We start from the raw sequence: 7,918 nt of genomic DNA on the forward strand, positions 1-7,918 counted from the left end.
ATTAAACAGTTAATTCGTAAATTAAATATAAACGATTATATTCAATTAATGTATATTGAATTAATTATACAATATTGTCTTTGTCGGACATGTATTAATATTTAGACTAATCCGTGTTATTAGTCGATGTATTAATAACCGATAACCGATGACAGTTTATAATAAAACCCGTCATATACATTTTTAGCGGAATTGATCGGACCACGAGTTAATAATGAGGAGAAAGTGGAAAGCCCACTCCCTCCTCCATGAGACCCGCGGACCGAGGCAACAAAAGGAGAGGCTCCCTCTCCTTTTGACCTAATCATTCATTTTTGACAAAAACATTAGGGTTTCAGGGTGTTCTTCTCTGAAATTTCTAGATCTCACATCGAATAACCTCACAATAGCTCTCTCAATATTGCAAGTCAATTAGAGAGCATTTCTAGCACAAGGGCATAGTCTCAGACGGTCTTGGGTGCAACGATTAGGAGGAAATCTCTCATGATTTACGTTTTTTACGCCGCGCAACAAAGGACCCGAGGTTGATTCGTAATCTTTATCGTTTTCTATTGTATTTCGTTTATGACCATATTCACATGTTAAATTTACGTTATAATCCTTAAATTTAAAGGGTCTTATACGGATATAACCCCACAAGTGGTATCAGAGCAAGGCCACGTAAATTTTCATTGTGATTTTTCATAAAAACGATCTAGAAACGATTTTTCTGTCTTGAAAACCGTGCGGCCAAACGTGTCTTGCGGCTGTTTTTGTTTTCGTTTTCAATTTGTTCTTTTGCATATTGTTATTTTATACGGAGATTATAGCAATATGTCAAGTTTTGTCAATTATAGAATTGATTTTATGCGTTTTAGATCAATTTGAAATTGGTTTTGTTTCGTCAAAACTGTTTTCACGAGGGTTTTGATTTTTCAGAAATTTTGGTTCTCGATCGAGCTTGTTTCTACTCGATCGAGAGGTTTTCTGTCTTGTTTTTGCTCGATCGAGTACCGCCGCTCGATCGACCACGCTTAAAACCCTACCGCTCGATCGAGAAGTCCTCGTACTCGATCGAGCGATTCTTCGATAAAAGTCCTCGATCGACCACCGCTTAAATATCGAGTACTTTCTGATTAGCATACCACTCGATCGAATAGCAGTTCAGTCGATCGAGTCCTTTTTGTTCCTCGATCGAGAACTTTTGTCCCTGGATCGAGGGATTTCGTTTCTGGCAGCTTTGAAAATTTATTCTTTTTGTTTTAAATTTTCTTTTGGCCTTAATATGTACTTTATACGGATATTGTACACTCGCTTGATAGTGAAACGGTTCACTCACGTACCATGTAGTTATTTTAAAGCGTATTTAAAGTAACGGATTATCACGGATTAAAATTAAGATGATTAAAGCGGTTTTATCACATAATTTTAGTCATTATAAGGTGGTTTGGATAAATTTAACATAATTACGGAATTATGTCACGAATAAATTTAGTTTTAGTTGATGCATTTTCTTTTATCGTTATTTTGAATGCCGTGAATGCTTTTTTATTACGTATTTAATATTTTACAAACGGTTGTAACTTAGTGTGGCCTTAGTATAACGTGTTACCGTAATGATGGAACACGGTCTTGGTTGTATTTTGAGATCTCGTATCTCCGTTTTGGATTTTTCACTTGTAATTACAGTTTTTAATTAGAATGTAAATAGGTTTATATTTTGTAATTTTTAATTGTAATTTTGAGAAGACCAAAGATGGAGATCGGATGCTCACTCCCGCTGCAAGGTGAAAATGGAACATCAAGACAAGCTTTTCGGGTCCAACGGTGGATTCCAAAGTTGTATTATGTTCTTTTTACTAGGATAGGCCACACTAGGAATTTTATTTACGTATTGCATTCTTTTATTTATTTTTCGTAACGATAATTTGCATCATTTTCCGCCTAAAACCAAACCACCTAATTATTGCATGAAAACTGACACATATAGAGGTCACGAGTTAGTTTTCTTTGACATTCTCATGTCACACGATCAATGCTAAGCCATCACCTAAATTAATTCATTCACACAGACGCTAGTTATTTGTTCACTTAAAATGAATTAAAATTAAGTTGATGGGATCTTCCTCGTATAAACCAAAATTGAGAATGGTCTTTATAGGTCAAACTCCAATGAGTCCCTTCTTCGTCGGTAGGCATAATATGACCCCTTCTACGTCGGGTAAGTTGGAACCGATTGACCTATTTTATCTCAACACTATGGTCACTCGTACGATCCTGTGATTATGGTGGACTATAGATAGGATTTACGGAAATCTATCGACCAAGAGTTCTTACGGAAGAATTAGCTAAACAGTTGGCTTATCAATTTACGTAAATTGAGTCTTGGGATCACTTGTATCATTCTTGAGGAAGATCAATTATGCAAGTGCTTGAGTCTACACGTTAAAATACATTTTAAATAGACTTAAATCACCTCGATGAGTTGCTTATTTCGTTTTTGTTTTTCTTTCTTTTTCAGTGTAGAACACGAATTTTTAAACTGCTATAACGAAATGGCTGGTCCTACTAACGACCCAATGCCATGTGCCACATTGGACCGTGAGTCCTGGCTTCGGATCTTCATGAATCGGATGAATCGCCTCTACTCGATCAAGAATGATGGATCAAACTTCGCGGACCGGGAGGCGGCATTACGGAATGCTGCCGTCCGACGGAAAGCTCAAATATCTAATTGAGCCCATCCCGCCAAACCCAGGTCCCACGGCTAGAGCTAATGAGATCGCCAAGTTTAACGATTTCTGTATGGAAACGGGTGCGATTAAAAACGTACTCATTTTTGCAATGGAACCCAATTTGCAGAAACGCTTCATAGCCCATGGTGCAAACAAGATTTTCACCACGCTCACTAAGGAATTCTCGAAAGCACCGAGAATCGTGACCTATGAGCATACCACTCGCTTCTTTGATGCGAGACTCCGAAGGGCCAACTAGTTAGCCCACACATTCTCAAAGATGATTGAGAATGTCGAGAAGCTGGAGACGCTTGATTGTAAGATCAGCGAGAACATTGTTATTGACCGTATGCTTCATTCACTCCACGATGGTTTTGCGCTCTTTAGAGCGAATTACTATATGAATGATTTGAAGAAAAGTCCCCATGAACTGCACTCTCTTCTCGTACAGACCGAGAAGGACATGAAGTTCAGTGGGAGCATGAAACAGGATGTTCTCATTGTGTCAAACAAGGGCAAGGGTAAGGGCAAAGCTAAAGCGGACCTAGCAGTAGGTAAGGCGAAGTTTAAGAAGTCAGGTTCAGGCAAGAGTGGGCCTGGTGAGTCGAGCACCTCATCAGGCACGACAAAGAGCAAGGATGGTAACATGGAGTGTCACCATTGCCACAAGACTGGGCATTGGAGGCGTACATGTCCCGTATACCATGAGGACATAAAGGCATGTCGCGTTAAACATGTTGGTATGTTTTCTTCCTCTTCTACTTTTATTCATATGATTGAGATTAACCACGCAAGTTACGGAACTTGGGTACTAGATACTGGTTGTGGTTCTCATCTGTGTAATTATGTGCAGGGGCTCCGAAACATCGAACCCCTCGTAAAGGGTGAGGTGGACCTGCGTATTGGGAATGGCGCACGAGTGGCTGCCGTCTCAAGGGGAACATATGTGATCCAGCTTCCTAGCGGATTTGAGTTATCTTTATATAACTGCTATTATGTACCCAGTCTTTCGAAAAACATTATTTCAGTTTCTGCACTTGACAAACTTGGATTTTCATTTGTAATAGAGAATAATTCTTGCATTTTCTCATTACACGATATGATTTACTAAAGGCGTCTCCATGAATGGAATTTATGTTTTAGATCAGACCACCGAAATATTACACGTAATGAATAAAAAGTTAAAGGTTGGTGACAAAGATTAAATGTATCTATGGCACTGCCATATGGGACACATTAATGAGAAACGCGTAAAACAGCTCATCAAAAATGGAGCTATCTCGGCCTTTGATTTTCAATCATTTGGCACGTGTGAATCATGTCTCATCGGTAAGATGACTCGTATTTCCTTCAAAGGTGTTGGAATGCGCGCTGCTGACCTATTAGGACTCATACATACGGATGTGTGTGGACCTATGTCAATCACCGCACGAGAAGGCTATAGGTATTTCATCACTTTCACGGACGATTTAAGTAGATATGGCTATGTCTACTTAATGAAGCACAAAAGTGAATCCTTTGAGAAATTCAAAGAATACCAGAACAGGGTACAGAACCTCTTTTGGGTAGAAAGATTAAAACACCGTTCGATCGTGGTGGCGAGTATCTTTCTCACGAGTTTGATCAACACCTTAAGGATCGTGGGATTGCCTTACGCTTAACTCCACCGAAACACCTCAGTTGAATGGTGTGTCCGAACGGAGAAATCGAACTCTACTTGATATGGTTCGATCCATGATGAGTCACACGGTATTACCTGATTCATTATGGGGTTATGCTCTTCTGTCAGCTGCTCTAATACTTAACCGAAGTCCGTCTAAAGCTGTTGACAAGACTCCATATGAACTATGGAAGGGAACGGTCCCTAACTTGTCCTTTATACGAGTTTGGGGCTGCGAGGCTTCTGTCAAGTGGAGACACGAGGATAAGCTCGGCCCGCGATCGGTCAAGACATACTTTATAGGTTATCCTAAAGGAACACTTGGTCATTACTTCTATTCGCCAACCGAACAACGCGTTTTTGTTGCGGCCAGTGCGACATTCTTAGAGAAGGAATTTCTCGAGAATGCAAAGAGTGATAGAACCTTCGACCTGTCGGAGATTCCAGAACCAAATACCGAGCAACCATTGGAGGAACCAATTCCTTCAATCCCGGCTGCGGTTAATATTCCTGAGGAACCTAGGAGGTCGGGAAGAGTCTCTATTCCTCCGGACAGATACATTGGTATGGTCGAGGAACATGACATAGATGACATTCTACTCTTAACGAGTAGTGAACCCGCAACCTATAAAGGTGCCATGACTAGTTCTGACTCAAAGCTATGGCTTGAGGCCATGCAATCCGAGATGGACTCCATGTATGAGAACAACGTGTGGGATCTTGTTGACTTACCTGCTAAGGTTCGTCCCCTTCAATGCAAATGGCTTTACAAGATAAAGCATTCTGTGGAAGGTCAACAAGATATCTACAAAGCACGACTAGTTGCTAAAGGTTTCACCCAAGTGCCAGGTTTGCACTACGATGAAATTTTTGCACCCGTAGTCATGCTGCGTTCCATTCGGATTATCTTAGCGATTGCCACTTTTCATGAATATGAAATTTGGCAAATGGACGTGAAAACCGCCTTCTTAAACGGCTTTTTGGAGGAAGAGTTGTACATGGTACAACCCGAAGGCTTCATCGATCCAGGACATCCTAAGAAAGTATGCAAACTTAAGCGTTCCATTTATGGACTTAAGCAAGCATCTCGGAGTTGGAATCATCGCTTCGACCAAGTGATAAAAGAAAATGGATTCACTCGATCGGTCGAGGAACCATGTCTATATATCAAGTCGAGTGGGAGCAAGATTGTCTTCCTAATATTGTATGTTGACGACATACTCCTGATTGGGAATGACATACCTCTCTTAACTTCGGTGAAAGTATGGTTGAAAAACCATTTCCGGATGAAAGATCCGGGTGAGGCACAAAAATTTTGGGCATCCGTATCTATCGAGATAGATCACGTCGGATGTTATCTCTCGATCGAGTCTTACATAGACAAAGTCCTAGAGAGATTAAGCATGACTAACTCCAAAAAGGGGTTTCTTCCTATGGCTCCAGGGGTGCATTTGAGCAAGTCTCAGGCACCAGAGACACCGGAAGAGAAAGAGCGCATGGCACGGATTCCTTATGCCTCGGCTATAGGATCAATCATGTATGCCATGATATGCACACGTCCGGACGTGGCATATGCATTGAGTATGACAAGTCGATTCCAACAGCATCCAGGTGAATCACATTGGCTGGTTGTCAAGAACATTCTTAAGTACCTACGGAGGACTAAAGATTGGGCATTGACTTATGGAGGCGAACAAAATCTATGCGCAACCGGTTACGCAGATGCTAGCTTCCAAACGGATCGAGATGACTCGAAATCTCGCCTGATTCGTTTTTACTCTTAATGGCGCTGCAGTCACCGGAAGAGTTCCAAACAAAGTGTTACAAAGAGATTCTACGACGAGTCCGAGTACTATGCCGCGTCTGAAGCTACAAAGGAAGCGATATGGATGCGTCAATTCTTACATGGACTATCTGTAGTGCCTAGTTCGAATGACCCGATCACCATCTATTGCGACAATAGTGGTGCCATCTTCCAAGCTAAGGAGCCAAAGTCTAGCAACAAGTCTAGACATGTACAACGGAAAGCTCATCTAATCCGAGATTATGTGGAGCAAAAGGAAGTAGTGATAGAAAAGATTGCTACAGATGATAACATAGCAGATCCTCTCACTAAACCATTACGACAAGATAAGCATGAAGGGCACGTTAATTCCATGGGAATTAAACGTGTTCCTAAGTTGTAGTACTCTTTTATGGATTAGATTCATTCCCTTATGTACTCTATACGACATCATCGTTTTGATATTTATATATTTTGTTTTTCATGTGGAATTTGTACGACAATTTTGAACACCACAAAGTGAACTGAACAAACATTATATTTTTGGTCCTTAATTGCCCACATGAGCCGATAACTCTGGCAATTATTTTGTGACGTTGGTTGATGGTGGGTTCAATGAGCCATAAGTCAAACGGTTGACCGACCAATCACAGAGGCGATTTATACGGATATTTCGTAGGACACAATTGTGACATCGACGTGGAGTCCTAAATGTTTTATAACATTCGGTGCCCGGTCGTGGATAGGACCTCCATGGTGATCCTAAGAGTCGATTCTTTTGACTATCGACTGTCTCTTGAGACTAAGGCATTTTGGGTGACTTTGGTTTCTTTCTCACGGTCATCCGTAACAGGGGGCCAAGTAGATTTTTTCTGGGTCATTTCATGCCGTGCTTAGATCGGAAGGAGTCGAGTTGAAGGAAATATTCAGCCTTTATCGTGCACTCGATATTTCTCGGGGCCACTCGAGGAGTCAGAATCGAAATGCATGGCCATGCTCGGATACGGATTCGTTTTATCGGTTAAGTTACTCTCTAGTCGGGGAAACCACTCTAGATACAGATCGATTGTAAAATACGACCTTTGCGGATCCGGATCTGCAAATTGTTTTACATTGAGTGGGAGAAATTTTTAAATGAATATGAGAATCGGTTATCGCTCATACACTTGTACGGACAAGTGGGAGTTTGTTGGAGCTGTGTCCTCCAGTTAGTGCGGATAACGTCATTGCACATACACTTGTACGGACAAGTGGGAGCTTGTTGGGGCTGGTGTCCTTAACAGTTAGTGCAAGGACTTATAAATCTCTAAAAGGATCAAAGGGCATACTTTTGGTATTATTATCAGTTGATCCACGTTTATCAATAACGGTTGGCTTGCTAGATAAGTTTGACGTTATTGTCATACAGATGGCGGTGATCAACTGGTCCCTAAAAGTCACACCTATAGGATACGTTTGAGAGATGTGACAGTATGAAAATACAGTCATGTTGATGCCAATTATGACTAACCAGTTAGTCGGAGTTATTGACTAGTAATTAGTTAAACGCGATGTTGAGACAATTATTTAATACGGATTAAATAATATGGGCTAAGGTGAATTAAACAGTTAATTCGTAAATTAAATATAAACGATTATATTCAATTAATGTATATTGAATTAATTATACAATATTGTCTTTGTCGGACATGTATTAATATTTAGACTAATCCGTGTTATTAGTCGATGTATTAATAACCGATAACCGATGACAGTTTATAA

This window comes from Silene latifolia, chromosome 6 (genome assembly GCF_048544455.1).
Source record: "Silene latifolia isolate original U9 population chromosome 6, ASM4854445v1, whole genome shotgun sequence".
In the NCBI taxonomy this organism is placed as follows: domain Eukaryota; kingdom Viridiplantae; phylum Streptophyta; class Magnoliopsida; order Caryophyllales; family Caryophyllaceae; genus Silene; species Silene latifolia.